The sequence below is a fragment of the Sminthopsis crassicaudata genome, chromosome 1, assembly GCF_048593235.1.
Source record: "Sminthopsis crassicaudata isolate SCR6 chromosome 1, ASM4859323v1, whole genome shotgun sequence".
Lineage (NCBI taxonomy): Eukaryota > Metazoa > Chordata > Mammalia > Dasyuromorphia > Dasyuridae > Sminthopsis > Sminthopsis crassicaudata.
The window spans coordinates 451,472,963-451,489,229 of NC_133617.1; the positions used below are offsets into that span (position 1 = coordinate 451,472,963).

Here is a 16,267-nt window from a genome sequence, read left to right on the forward strand (position 1 = left end):
GTTCTGGGGACCGTAGTGTAAGAAAGAAATTGATAATTTGGAGAACATCCAAATGGCTATAATCAGGATGGGTCATAAGATAATTATTTGAAGGAACTGGGGGTGTTTATCTTAGGAAATAGATATTTTAGAGCAGGAAAAAGATGTGGGAATGGAGGAAATGATAGCCATCTTCATTTCATGGAAACTAGAAATAATTGTTAGCAATTGCAAAAAGGAAAATATAGGATGATGTTTAAAAAATAAAACACACTCCTAGAATGGATCATCTAAGAATAGTTTGTGAATATTTTTAAAGAGCTGTGAGGATTAAACAGATTTAGATAATGTACCCTTAAGAATAGGTCATTTCAAACTAACCTTATTTCATTGTTTACAAGGTTACCAAACTAATAGATCAGGGGATAAATTATCTATTCTAAATTTCATTTTACATATAAGGAATTGTATTGTTGGTATTATTAAAATTGCAAATAAACAATATTAAAGCAAAATTAGAAATTATGTTTTTAAAATAAAATAAGATCTATTGTGCCTTAATTCTTTAAAAACAAGCTAATTTTTACATATGTTAAATATGAGCATTTAAAAAGAAAAGGCAGAAAGTGAAAATGCTCTCACATGACCGTTATAATCAGTTTTTGTCCAATTTATTGGGCATGAGTTAAAATCAATTACAAATAATTTTTGATGCAATTCAACGGGAAAGATATGTAAACCCATTGAAAATAAATTTTTATTGCTAGCATGATTTATCACTATTCTAAATGATAGTGCCAAGCCCCTATGAGAAAGATCAAATCCTAAAACTGCAAATTCTAAGTGTGAATTATATTGTTAGCGAGGATTTAAATTCATTTTTAATATTATTGTAAAGAAGAAACTTGAAATGACATTCATTGTGACTTTATCACATAACATAAATATCACATAACAATTTTTAGCATAAAAACGTAGGGGGATAGGTTAAAATAAAAATTGTGCAGTATCCACCTTAGTGGACTTTGAGGATAAAGATAGAAGGCATTCGATAGTCCTTTTGCAAATGAAACATTTTCTTTGTCCACTAATTTAAAAGTTCATCTTTTATCAATTAAACTATATCTGGATTTATAGGATGACTGTAGTAACCCTTATATGATATCATGATATAGTCACACTCTTCATGTCATTCCAATCTTTGATGATTTCTCTTTCAGCCTATATGAGAGTTAAAGTTGAAACTGTATTCTTCACTCACCTCTTTATTCTTTTAGATTGTTTTCATATTTTTGGTAGGCATAAAGTTTTTGCCTATTTGATTTTGATTTTGATGATTATTTAATCATGTTTTTGTAAATGAGTAAGGTGTAACAACTAGAGGATTTTCAGATACAATATGCCACTTTTTCCCCAAGTAAATTTAATATTTAATATTCCAGGTGTTCATCCTTGGAAAGTATTCTTTTATGCACAATACATGCATAGTAGAGCACACGCAATTTACAATGCAAGCTTCCCTTAATTTCCCTGCCAATGTGCTTCAACCTTGACTTGAAGGGACATAGACCTTGTCTACACTCTGGTTAAAGTAGAATTGGGGCCTATCTATAAGGTTATTCTCAATTTGTGGATTAAAAACTGGTTGTGACTTCCACTTCACAAACTGCTTTGTGTTAGCTGATTTCTTGGAGCATCCTTAAGGCATGCTGCCTTGGGAAAAATGTGTATTAGAACTTTTTTCAGTCAGTGGGATGATCTCCTGATGTACTTGGATATCATGTAAACAGAATATTCAGTTGAATGAGTGACTCATTGAAAAGGCAATCTAATCACTTTTGGAGCTATGTGGTCCAGCAAATCTGAAACTGGGACTGTCCTTCATATATACTAATGCAAATTAAATGTAAGCTAATCAAGCTCTGAATATATTTAATTTTTTTTTTTTTTTTTTTTTTTTTTTTTACTGTTAAGCTTGTTGCCCTTTCAAACTCTCACCATTTCAAGAGGGCAGTAGTATAATTGGGTTGGAATAAACATTATCTGGAAGCTCTGTCTGCTCTGAATCAGATCCAACAGTTTGCCATAAGGTCAACCTAATCCTAAATTAGAACCATTGGAATCACTGTTCCATAAACTAGTAAGCATAGTGATACTACAGTCTTTCATAGAAATTGCTGGCCCCAAATCAGGAAGATCTGACTTCAAAACTGACTTCAAATACTCACTAGCAAGTTAATTCTAGGCAAGTCATGTAAGCTCTGTTTCTATTTCTTTCTGTGATATTTGAATGCATCACCTCCCTGATGCCATAGTCTTTTTTGAGAATGAAGGACAATGATTTAGTTGCTTACAGTTAATATCAGTAGTAATAGCAGCTGCTTAATAAATACTCATTCCATTCAATTCCTTAGAGCCAGATGAACATTGGAGATCACCTAATCCAAACTCTTTCTTTTTCAGATTAGGAAATGTAGGGACATGGATAAAGGAACTTGCCCAATTTTCCACCAAGTGGCAGAGTTAGATTTCAACCTTTTCTATTGATTCCAAGGATATCCCTCACATTTTACTACACCATGCCTCTCATAGTTTGGTAAGAATGTGTATGGATATTTATATTACATACATGAGGATATATACATTATCATCTTTATATATATATATATAATATAAATATGTATATATTAATATATATATATATTAAGCATTGTAATATATGTATGTGCCCAGATATATGATATTGCTCATTTTATTAGTTTTATTGTTTTATATTTATTATTGTAACTACCATCACAAAATGAAAACCTGGTACCAATTTTAGTTTTCAAATCTTACATGTTCTGAAAAAAATAGTCTTTCACACCTCTTCGAGAAAGTGTTAAGGATAACTTGAATTCTCACTCTACTTGATCCAAAACTTAAATTTGGCTGCAACAGCCAGGACCCAGATCATGGGAGATATGGCAGAGAAAAGGGGTGTATATATATATAAAGTTCTAGTTTCTGTGAATATTTTAGGCGCTGGAAAAGGTAGTACCAGAATGGGAGAGATAGATATAGGTTAGCTAATTTAACTAACTGTGAAAGCCTAAAGGCAAATACCTAGTATAGCAACCAAGCAATTTTACTGTGGCTAGATTATTTCCATGCAAGAGTTGAAGAAATCCCTATGATACCTAAAACTAGAAGAGTTTCAGGCTATTGTTAATCTCTCCCTCTGATCTAAAATACATAATCTACAAGTCAACATGCTGCTTACTCCCGTAAAAGCCAGTTGTCATTTGGTTGTGGCATTCCCGGAGGGATTAAAGCAGCATAACTTAATATAATATAATAGTCATAACAACAGCCAACATTTTGCATCATACATTAAATAAAACATTTCCAATATATTATATAAATCTGATACTCACCATAACTTTGAAAATAAGTACTACTGATAATAGTGTCTCTGTTTTACTAATGAGGAAAGTAACTGACTTGCCTGTTACAAAAAATAGTATATCAGAGAAAGGAACTTAATGCAGGATTTCTTGACTCCACATATAGTGCCCTTTCCTCTAAACATTATATGTGACCATAAGCAAGTAATTTATTCTTTCTTCAGTTTTAACATGGGAATAACACTCAGAGAAGCTGAGGTTTAGTCATAACTTTGCCATTTCCTCTCTGGGCCTTCATTTCCTCTAAAATGAGAGTGAGGGAAGGAAAGGGGTGATGAGATTTATTTTCAAGTTACTTCTAGCTATAAAATTTAGTGATTCCATAGTACTTTACCTACTGAGTTTATGTGGTTGTACAGACAAAATGACCTAACTTTTGGGCACTATTTGGAAAGATAAAATAAGAGCAAAAGGCATTGTGACAGAAAAAGATAAAAAGCTGGCCTCAGAATCACAAAGCTGTGGGTTCAAGTCTTATCTTCTGCCACATCAGGATCAATAATAAGTAATATCCCAGGCAATTCTTCAAACATTCCACCTGTATTAGTAAAAGAAAAAAATTAAAACAATGACAAAATTACAGGTTGTCTGGAGAAAAAAAACAAACAAACCATAAAGGTATTCTTTTAAGGACTATATAAAACCTCCACTTTTTTTCCATTAGGATTCTCCAAATATTTAGACTTCAACCTTCAAGCTAATCAGTATTTTGTAAAAAGGTACTCAGTTTGCTAAACTATTACATGGAAAAGGGGGAAGAAAAAAATTACTACAGAAAAGATCTAAAAGTTCCATTTTTTTACTTTTCTAAATAAATCTAATACCTAATTCTTCCCTTTAGGAACCTATTGGGTATTGAACTATGTCCCTTCAGATCTACAGAAAGAAGAAAAATCCTGGATTCTTCACCTAAATGAGGAATTTCTTTCTCAAAGCTGGCAGCCAATATAAAGAAAAGAATCACATTAGTAGGAGTTGCCGGGATCGTCACCTGTGCCATCAGAAAGAGAATTCTCATAACCATCAACCACAAAAATAACAGCTCCTATTTCTATAGAACTTTATGATTAAGGAATTGATGTTTTCTAAATAATGCTGTGGGGGAAGCAGTAACTATAGCATTATTCTCCATGTAAAGCAGTGTATTTATGGTCAAAATCATGCCCCCATCTGAGAACATAGCTTCTAAGCCAGGGAACTTATTTCTGTGAGTAAAGGAAAAACATCTTCCTCATTGCAGTAACCTATGAAAAACAGCCTTCATGAAATGTGTGTGAATTTATTGTCTGACCAAAGAATTAAACTAAATAGTATTTAAAAAAAAATTCTGTAGGAATCTCCAGTGGAAACAAATGTCATGTTTTGAGTCATGTAAAAGAACATTTTTTAAATATCTGCCAGTAGAGTCTTTTATTTCCCAGGAAACTTTATATTATACATTTTCCATACATGTAATAAGTATGCTTAACTTTGGATGCAACCTTACTACATTTTCTATTTCCAGCTTAGAGAACAGGCAAATAAAATGTTTTGGAACAGCTGCCAATAAACAAACTATGTATTGTATTTACTTGAAGTAGTCTGAACTTCTTGTTAGAGTCACTCAGCTTATCACCCCTGTACTTGAGATTTCCATGGCCTCTAACTTTGCTTGTCTTACTCCAAAGTCCATAGTCTCCCAGGTGGCAGCACCATTAGGCTGCATAAGTGTACTGGCTACATAAGTGTCAAATAAAAACACTCCCACCATTAACACCTCTTGCTAGCTCAAAAAAGTGATGTTTAAATAACTGAACTGGTTTCAATGAACTGTATTTGCCATTTCCCTGATTCTTGGCTTGATAAAATGGAGATAATTATGAAGTGGATGAGCAGGTTTAATGAAAGCCAGTTTCTTTTGGTATATTCCTGAAGCAGCAATCATCATCTGTTTGGCTTTTGAAGAGCAACAATTATAATCACTTAAACCCCAAGGGGAACAAAAATAGAATTTACATTAGCATATAAAATATACAGCTGGATTGGGCAAGCCTATAAAATGGGGGGGGGAGATCATTCCAATCTGAAAGCTATTCAAAATCACAAGTAAAATGAGTTAGAGTATTTTATATGCTTCCTTCCTATAAAATTACACATATAACAATGATGAGAGGATTTTCCTAAAACTGATCACATGGAAGCATGAAATAGATGCCTGGAGAAGCTCCCAACAAGATCAGGCTATCCCAATTATATTATTAATAAAGTTTGTAATGATATTCTTATTTGGTATTAAACTTAAAGGTTTTAAAAGATATTTCAAAGATGGTATTCTGTAATTGTGTGACAAAAACAATTTTAAATATGAACTATTGTAGAGACAGTTTTCACATTTTTTTAAAGGCATCACATGATGTATTTACTAAGGAAGAAAAGTATATATAAGGAAAACTTCATATTACTGATGAGAGTGAACTCTGAAAAGTGCGTTTTTTAATCTGTAAAATAATCACTCTGAAATTGTGTCCCCTTTAATCTGTAAAATAATTACTCTGAATTGTGTCTCCTTTGATCTGGAAAAGAAGGGAGATTCGGGGTGGGAGTCTGGAAAAAGGAGGAAACCTGTCTGGAAACAAGACAAACCTTTTCTTAAAATAAACATCATCATTCATTTGGAAATCTCAGGCAAATCATCCCCCATTGAATTTTTGGGTAGCCAGATCTCCATTCAGGAAACTCCATATTCTGGGAAAAAAGCCTTCAAAGTGATTTTCATTCATTTGGGAGATCTTGGACTGATAATCAGCTCAAACTGCCCCAACCCCAAGATCTGCTCATAAAATAGGTTTCTCTTCACTCATTCTTTGCAAATCTCCTCATTAGGAGATTTGTCCACTAAGAGAGCTTCTTAGTGAAAAATAAAACTTCCTTTTTTTGCCATGAAGACTTCAGGTTTGTGAATTCTTTTCATGTTGGACCTGCTCAGAGACCAGAGGGGATTCTCACATCAATTCTCTACCACTAGAACAGCATCATTACTAATACTTCTTTTCCCCTTGGTTGTAAGTGAAAAATGCAACAATGACATAAAGCAAAGTTATAATTCTGGATTCAATACTTATATTCTTACTAAGTGAAATCATATTTTTCCTTTTCAAAGGCCCATTTAAAAAAAATGCCCATTATTTCATTGAAATTAATTTATTGCTTCATTCCCAAATTGTCATATTCAAAGACAGGGTCCACCCACATTTGTGTGATTCATTAACTTTTGTATTTCTATGGTTTCTACAGGGCTATCAAATGGGTTTTTTTGTTCACAAGGTATGGAAATCACATCTTGCAATGGGAAGCATGATTACCTGTGTAATTCTGACCAAATCAATTAATCTCTCTGATTCTCAGGTCCTCATCTGTAAAATTCTAAAGTTCGTTTGGAAGACTTCTAAGGTCCTTTCCATGCTACTAAATTCCCTTCATGTTAATCCTAGCAAGAAAACATGCATAATCAACATGTTAAAGGTTTTCTACATTGGCTCATATTTGCAAACATATTCAGGAAATACATTAATCAAGAAAAACATAGTATCCTATACATTGAACTATCCAGTACCTTGTACTCCCTCTTTGTAAGCAAATTACTTTTTATTGTCCTTGTAAAAGAGAGCTATTTGGTGGGGAGGGGAAGGATATTTCTACATAATGAAGATTCATTACATTTAATCTTTTCATAAAGAAAAATAATAGGTCTCTTCATTAGCACCGAGAGAAGTCTTTATTATCTTTTAAAAGAACAAATTTTTTTTCCATGTTAAAACCAGACAACATATTTATGACTTCATAGATTTAGAGGCAGAAAGGTCCACAAAGGTCATGTAGTTCAATTCCTTCATTTTATGGACAAGAAAACCGAGATCCAAAAGAGTGGTTATCGCCTAAGGACACATTAATTATAAGTACAAAACCAAGATTTTAACCCAAGTCTTCTGATGTTGTTTAAATTAAAACTCAAATTTAACATTGATGAATTAATAAACATTAAATTAGAGATTTTAAAGTTTATTTGTTTTTTGGGGGGGTTTTGTATGTGGCAATTTTTAGCTAGTCATTGATCCTAATACAATAGAAGATAGGTTTTGGACTTCCTTATTCTAAATTTTTGTTATGCCAATTAATGCTTTGTGAATCTTAAGCATAGTTTTCTTTTCAGAAATGTAACTAGGAATCTATTTCTGTCTGGGTAAAATACAACACACTGTTATGGTTATAATTTTAAAATATGTCTTCTTTTGTGGTGGCAGAGAGAAGACAGAAAAGCTGGAAAGAGCACCAACTCCAGGATTCTGGAGAGGCTGCCAGTTAGGTGGATGTTAGGCAGTTTGAAGAAGGAATTCTCCCTAGTTCACCATCTGGTCTCTTTATTTTAATTAAACATTATTGCTAATTAGTTGGTAAGCTTTGTTGTTTCTACCTGCTGAAGGACAGAAAGTAGCATATTGCCAGCATGCTCTAAATTAGTTATCCTGAGCCAAATGCCCCATCTCCTCACTTTATTTATGGTTCTAGTTATTTCTGTCAAGGGTTTAATATTTAAATTTCTTCAGTGTTTTCTAAAAAGAGGCAGAAGAGTCTCATAGACAGGAAGGACTTGAGCTTGTCATAGAAATCAGGAAGGACTTGAGCTTGTCTGACTTCAGGAATTGTAAAACACTGAGTATTATTCTTTCAACATATTCTTATGACGTACAAATTGTTGATATATGGGGAAAATGTTCCATAACAGTTTCCCCGATACAAACAAAAATCACAGAATATATGGAGTAGGGGTAGGGGAAGTACTCTGTGAATATTCATTTCTTTAAATTCATATTAGAATGTCCTTTGTCTTTACTTTCACCTTTATTTTTTAAATGTTAAATTACACTTGTCATAAGATCACAGAACTAGGGATGGTTTACCCCTCCTCTCCATTTTACAGATAAGGGAACAGACACATTCAGGGAAATTTTGTTCAGGGCATGAGAATATAAGAATTTGATTGAATTCAAATCTCTTGAGTCTCATAGAAGACGCTCCATCTACTGTTTTCATTTAATTTCTGGCATTTCTTGCTCTAAATCCTACTTAAGGCTAATAATTTCCTTCTATTGATAATATCTCATTTATTTTGTATATAGTTTGTTAGTACATGGTTGTTTCTATGTTGTCTTCCTCCTTAAATTGTGAACATCTTGAGAAGAGGGACTACCTTTTTCTAGTACTTAGAACAGTGCCTCAAATAAAGTAGGCATTTAATATGTATTACCCAAGCCAATAAGTGTTTTTCCTATTGTACCACAATGCTTCCACCTGCTTTCCTCTTTTCTGAACTGCAGATAAAATGGCTTCTAGGCTGGACCTTTATGATCCTGTTTTCAATTTTCTGAATATTCTAAAAGACTTTGGAACCTCATGAATTCAGGATCCAGAATGTATAACATAGCTTCATATCTGAAAGCAATGAAAAGGAGCAGAGAAAAGGAAAATACTTATGGTTTGAGCACAACCCATGTAGAAATCTATTTAAATTACTTTCTGTGGTTTATAATATATATAACCAAATAGATCAGGGTTATTCCCATTTGTGAAGAAAAAGTAGATATAAAAATAAGAGTTTAAGAAGACATTTATGAAATGTGTGGAAGTATGAAGATGACAATTTCAAAGAAAAATTTTATGAAAAGTTGTTTCACAAAAATCACAAGTTTAAAAAATATACTGAAAATTATATGTTTCATGCATAAAAACCTAGACTCATCTCTCTTAAAAAGGGAGGGAGATACTCATTTTAGTGGAAAGATAATAATAAAGGCATATGTAGAATGGAATTACCTCTTGAGAGCTGAAAAATTCCTGGCTTTTTACTGAAGCATAATTACAGTTATTTATTAATTTTTATATAAATTTCTATTTTAACAACAGCCCATCACTGATATTTCTTAAGTATCACAAATGATTTTTAATCATAGCTTTTATGATGATATATATATATAGTGTTTACATGTATGTAACATTTACATATATACTTAGGCATAATAAGTACTTGAATCTTTGAAATACACAAATAAGTTTTAATACAGTTGGAGTCACAATAGGTCAGAAACAATCTATAAGTTAAGATTCTACCAATAAAATACATTTCAGAGTACTTTATACATACAAATAAAAGAAATGATAGAAAAATACTTGGCTACTTTATTCAATGTGAAGTTTTTAGAATCACTACTACTGAACAAAATTTGATCTGAATTTTATATCCAAATGATAATTTTAACTTATTTTCTAGTCTAAATTCAAGAATCTTTCGGGATAGATCTGCACGGGAAAAATGGAGAGTATTCAATTTTGGCAGATACTGTTAATGTGGACAGTCAGTATAATTAATTTAGTGCAAAAAAATTCTTTCTATAAGGTATTTCTTTTGTTTTCTGTTTTTATTTTAAAAGACTGATTTACATATTTATTTCTTACCCTTTTCTGTGATGGCTCAAATAAAATAAATCTATAAAATTTTAATTAAAATATAGCTTAAATATAACACAAGTATTATTACCCTACAAAAGTCTGAAACTTATATTTGAAAAATATAAATTGCATTATAAAAGGATTCCTCACTTGACAAAAAGATTCAATTCAACTTTAATGCACTACAAGTAATCTGATTTTCAAAAATTTGATTTATACACTTTTCAGGAATATTTACTTCCTCAAATATAAGTTATTTTTAAGTCATTTAATACACACATGCTAGAGCCAAAATGATACATATACAAATGCATGTATGTGTATATACACATGTATATATATATATATATATACATATATATATATATATATATATAAACCAAACAGAACATATGCCTTAAAAGTTTGTTTTATCCAATATGCGTCTATTTTTAAGTCTCATCTTCCCAACACTAATGAAGATTATACAAAAAGGAGGGAAATTCTACTTTATATTAACTGTAATTTATCATATCTCCCATAAGTTTTCTAATATAGCACTCATATTTTATGTTAAGCAAGAACATTAGTTATTTAATTTTACCTTTTTTTTTAAATTCCAAGAGTAAACATTTTAGTTTATCAAAGTTTGTATAAAATATTCAATGTATATTCTACAAAATATAGTAATCTTCTTAATCTTCATTTTACACTGCTTTTTATGAATGTAGTTACTGCTACAATTAACTTTGTCTCTGTTTTCTCACTCGTATTTGCTGCCTTAAATATCAGTTTTGGGGGCTTTTTAAAATAAAAAGCAAATACAATATCTAAATGATCCTAGTCTTGGCATTTCTCCCTTAAAATCTTTATTTTGTTGTGTTTTGTTTTTCTCCTAACTACAGGAGAGATGCTAAACTGAATCATGCTTAAAAGGGAATCTTAAATATGCTACACATTGGAGTCAATGATTACTGACTGTACTAGATTTTCCCTTATAAAGAACCTTTAGGTCTTGATTCTTATGAATATTCTTCTATTTATGAAATTTTCTCTGGTATATGGTGAGTGGGTATTAGAGCACAGCTACTGTGTTGCTTCTATGTTGTTATTATACTTAGAATAGTGAAAAAAAGTAGATGATAAATATAACATATACTACCAGATAATATATTAGATAGTATTCTATTCCAATGAAAGTTAATCTCTACATTTATAATGCTCTAAATATTCCCAAATGGTAGGACAAAATGTATTTATATATGTCTACAAACATATTTGTGTATAATGTTTGGATACATATATGTATAATAATTGTGCAGCCATTAATAAATGAATACTTCATTCTAAGATTATTAAAATGAATATCTAGAATTTGAGTTGTCTGCTAAATTATTTTATTTGCTGTTTTCGGCTGCAATGACATTTTCATTAACACAGAGGTGGAAAATTGAATTTAAAAGTACATTTTAAACTGGATTACATGTATTTAATAAGATAGCCAGGGTAAGCTGTTTCAACTCATTAATTTGTGGTGATTATTTACTTTATGATAATATTTTTATTAATTTATGATTATTACTTATTTTGTTTGACACAAAAGGTAGTTCTGGAATTAAATATTCCTTAGAATTTAATCCCTCTGCATTATCTGAGACAATGATAGTATGATTTGTCACTGAGTTCACTAATTAGATGCTTAGTGTTTAAAAGTATAAATTCATTTAAAAAACCCCTTCTAAATGAAAATTTTAGCTACCACAAATTATTCTCTTGCCATAAATATATTTTGACATTTCCTGGGATATTTATACAGTTTATGCTAACTTACAAGTTTGGGGTAATAGCTTCAGTTTTTAAAATTCTTAAACTAAAAGATGCTATATCCACAAAAGTTTTAAGGAGCAGCATTAAAAGAACTAATGCTTTGTTTGGATAGTAACATAGGTAAGGTTACTGGTAAAATAATAGTTTCCTATGGAAAGCTGAATAAGCATAAAATTGCAGGTGTAGTAAATTTTGTTACAATAAATGAAATTAGTCTATCATAAAAATGCAAAAGGAAGAAAATAACACTGATGTCTCTCATTTGGAGATTTTGGCTACTATTTATCCAGTTTTACCATAGCTTTAGAGAGAAAAATGCCTTAGCTCCAGGAAAAATGCCTTAGCTCCCAGAAAAAAAATAGGGGAGCTGGATTAGAAGATCTGTAAGGTCCTTTCCAATATCTGATCCTAAATAGGAATACATAGACACTCACCTGTGTATTTGTGTGCATTTCAGCATACATCAAAAACTCATAAATTGTTTCAAATGAAACTCACACAAACTTCTTTGGGAGAAATGTTCTTCCACTTCACCTTTTAGAAATGAAAGAAAAGATAAGATAACCCAGCTTTTTTTTTTTTTTTTTTTTTTTTTTTAACTGATTAAGCAGGTCCCTTACAATATAGGGCATCACATTCATCTCTATGGCAACAGCTGGTGACGATTTAAAAGGCTAGTACATCCCCAAACAGAAAAGTTTACGAATACTAAGCACAATTAACTCTCTTTCTAAAATGTGTAGCCCATAAGATAATAAAATTCTCTGAAGGACTTGTGAAAAGGTCTAGCCATTTACCAAACTTGATATTATTGATTTTGACGCTACTGTCTAAATTGGGTAGTTATTCCAGTAAAGTGGCTAAAAAAGACATCTCTAGAAATCTTACTGGTGTAAAACATAACAAATGAAAGGGGAAGATAGTGCAGAGAGACATTTAAACCCTCTATTTAGTGCTTTCTTTTTCTTTGGGGGGAGGGAAGAGTGGGTGGGTGTGTCTTTGTGTGAATCTGTAGGAAACACTTTCTCCTTTCCTCCCCTTCAACCCCGAATTATCCTTTTTCAGAACTGAATGTTGGGTGCATCTTTTAGGGCAAAGGTGCCTGAGGTTACTAGCATCTAATCTTTAGTAGTAACCTAGATAAAACCAAAAAAACTAGGACCAGGAAGAAGACCAAAGATGGAATTGCGCTGAAGGAGGCAAGTAAGATTTTTTTAACAAGTCAGTGTTCCTTCTCTAGCATTTTTTTTTTTTTTAATCAGAATTGACGCAGTCATTACTAAGTCGAATTTAGCAAATTAGACTTGCTAGATAGACGTAAAGGTAGATAATAAACCTAATTCTTTTTGTTTGTTTGTTTGTTTGTTTTCATACATACATCTCAAAGCTTCCTTTTCTCACCGCCTACTCCCAACTCCGCATCAAGCCGCTTACCACCCCAAGGCTTTATTACAAAAATCAAGCATAAAAATGACAACCCCCCCAATAATAGTGAAGAGAAATGCATCTATTGGTTTCTTTTTTTTTTTTTTTATTTTTACTGTCCCTATCTTTCTCCAACCCCCAGCTCTTTGTGTGTGATGAGTCTTTTAAAAACAGCCCACAAACAGAAAACACAAGAAGAAATTATATATTTTTTTAAAAGTATACTTACCATGGCAACCTCATAATGCTTTGTCATGCTTTTTGCACTAATTTTTCAAAACTGCTTTGCAGGGCGCAGAACTGGGGAAGCCTGGACTAAAGAATCTCTAAGAATAACAAAAGGGGAAAAAAAAACAATAATAAGAAATACATTTAAATGAATTAAATACATTTAAATTAATCAAAGAGGACTCTGACCTAACAAGGTGGGGAGAGGGGAAAGGTGCAGTGGGGAAGAGAAGGAAAACTAGGAAGAAAGGATAAAGAAAAGGGGAAGCAAAGAGGAATCCATCCAAACAAAACAAAACGGTAAAGGGAAGAAGGTTTTGTTGATTAGGTCAGTGGAGAGAAAACTGATGTGTGCTATTGTTTGACTAGTGGAAATGACTTGCTTACCACTACCACCACACCAAACGGCCGAGATAACCCAACAGAAAAGCCCTTTCTCTAAGATCACTAGCCCTGCCTCAAATCTTTCAGTGATTGATAATTTCGTTTCAGTTAAATACTTCCAATGGCACACAATCTACCTGAAGTCAGAACTGTAAGCTTGCTAGTTCTTCAGCTCACAACTGCTAATAACAGTGTCTTCTCTTCTTTTCCTGTATCACAATAGCTGGAGCTGGGCACCTCATTAAGCCAGCCCGAGAAACCAAGAAGCTGGGCCTGTCTGCCCTTCTGTAATAATTATAATTATACGATGGATGCAATCAAAGAGTGTGTATGTGTGTGTAAAATTTTGGTAATGATAGTATATATAATTGTTTCTGCCTACGAGCAGACGAAAAGCCTTTGCCCTCCCTCTTCCCCCCTCATTTAGCGTTCTTGTCTTTTTTTCTAACCCCCTCCTCCATTTCTTATAGGCTCCCACCTTTCCTCCTGCTCCCAATCACATTCTCTGAATTAATAAACCGTTCGGAGTCTGGAAACAAGCGGGACCTTTCATACCGAACTGATTATTTACAGTGAATTAATTCGAAAGATAGAGGGGCTAAAGGAGCCCAAAAGGAATTGGGAGTAGGAAGAGACTTGGGATGGGGGAGACGGAAACCCAGGGAAATGAGGAAGTGGTAAAATAATTTTAAGCTGTATGTAAACATGTACCACCAAATAAACATGGCAGGATCATGAAGAGTGAGCAGCTGTTCGCAGTGTGCGTGTGTCTCTGTTCCCCTATTAGTATTCCTTGAAGAGGGACACGTGTGTGCGTGCGCGCGCATGATATCTTTCAGTGGCATCCTGTCTCTAAAGAAAGAAATCAGAGAAAAGGGAGGGGCGGCAGGTCAGGGAGGGGTTAGTTTCTGGTATATCATCCTAAACATCCCCCTACCAAGTCTCTTCGAAATTGCCATCCTTAGCTGCTCAGTGTAATGCAGCTCCTGGGTAAATTTCCTAGAGGATCCTGGGAGTGCGCAAGAAAAAGAGAGACTTTGGATCAGAGCAGAGTTTAAGACTAAACAGAATCGAAGACACGAGATTAGTTCTTGAATCTTTTTTATTTTTTTCCCCCCGCCCCTTCTTGCTCTTTGCACTAACACATTTGCTTAAGGCTTCCACTTTGCACCTGCTTCCAATGGTTTTGGATTTCTCGAGTCTGTTACTTCTACATTCCTCCCTCGATCGCTGTTAACTCCCGAGTCTCCAGTACTTGGGCAAGAGAAAGGCCGATGCGGAAGCTGCAGCTGCCGGCGTGCGGGAAGCACAGCGTATATATACTTGTGCCGTTTTCAGGGCTTCTTTCTTCGCCTTTCACGCGCAGGGGACGATTGTTGGCCTGGGACACACTCTCTCTCTTCCCTCCCCCTATCCCCAATCCCAGGCCTCACACCTTCATTCTTCATTTCGTTCTGAACTCCCTGCCTTCATTCACACGTGTGTGTGTGTATATATATATATATATATATATATATATATATATATATATATATATATATATATATATATATATATATATATATATATATATATATATATATATATATATATATATATGATAAGATGTTAAGATATATAAGTTCATTATTAGTCTTGGGTACTTTAATTTCATGTGTGGGAAAATGCTTTCTATTATTTTACATTTACATTCATTTTCAGTTTAGTATGATATACTGTATACTAGACTATGTGGCTAAAATACCTAGTCGAATTTTAAAAATATGAATTTCTTCAGAATTAGCAAAATAAAAGATATTTCTCTATATTACACCATTTCTCTGAAGAATACCTTACTCTTTAAAGCTAATATTTTTTTAATTTTATAATTATAATTTTTGACAGTATATATGCATGAATAATTTTTTTTTATAACATTATCCCTTGTATTCATTTTTCCAGATTTTCCCCTCCCTCCCTCTACTCCCTCCCTTAGATGACAGGCAATCCCATACATTTTACATGTGTTACAGTATAACCTAGATACAATATATGTGTGTAAATCCAATTTTCTTGTTGCACGTTAAGTATTGGATTCTGAAGGTATAAGTAGCCTGGGTAGATAGACAGTAGTGCTAACAATTTACATTCACTTCCCAGTGTTCCTTCTCTGGGTGTAGTTGTTTCTGTCCATCATTGATCAACTGGAAGTGAGTTGGATCTTCTTTATGTTGAAGATATCCACTTCCATCAGAATACATCTTCATACAGCATTGAAGTGTATAGTGATCTTCTGGTTCTGTTCATTTCACTCAGCATCAGTTGATGTAAGTCTCTCCAAGCCTCTCTGAATTCATCTTGCTGGTAATATCTTACAGAGCAATAATATTCCATAACCTTCATATACCATAATTTACCCAACCATTCTCCAATTGATGGACATCCATTCATCTTCCAGTTTCTAGCCACTACAAAAAGAGCTGCCACAAACATTTTGGCACACACAGGTCACTTTCCGCTCTTTAGTATTTCTTTGG

At 33.0% G+C, this 16,267-nt stretch overlaps 2 long non-coding RNA genes across 5 annotated transcripts in view; one reads left to right on the plus strand and one right to left on the minus strand.

The window, feature by feature from the left end:
* The window catches only part of LOC141550287 (uncharacterized), a 59,565-nt gene extending 54,574 nt beyond the window's left edge, over positions 1-4,991 (plus strand). The window contains exons 2-3 of one of the 3 annotated variants that reach the window (XR_012484567.1): positions 2,443-2,575; positions 4,267-4,991. This is a non-coding gene — a long non-coding RNA (uncharacterized LOC141550287). Of the gene's footprint in view, positions 1-2,167; positions 2,576-4,266 lie in introns of those variants that run through there. The other 2 variants (XR_012484566.1, XR_012484568.1) reach the window with 2 other exon arrangements.
* On the minus strand, positions 2,714-14,133 carry LOC141550288 (uncharacterized). Of its 2 annotated transcripts, XR_012484570.1 has the most exons (4): positions 13,889-14,133; positions 13,369-13,465; positions 12,149-12,248; positions 2,714-3,963 (listed from the first exon to the last, which is right to left on the minus strand). It is a non-coding gene; the product is annotated as an uncharacterized LOC141550288 (long non-coding RNA). The 2 variants fall into 2 exon arrangements; XR_012484569.1 differs by lacking the exon at positions 2,714-3,963 and having other exon boundaries at positions 10,608-12,248.
* Positions 14,134-16,267: the final 2,134 nt, after the last annotated feature.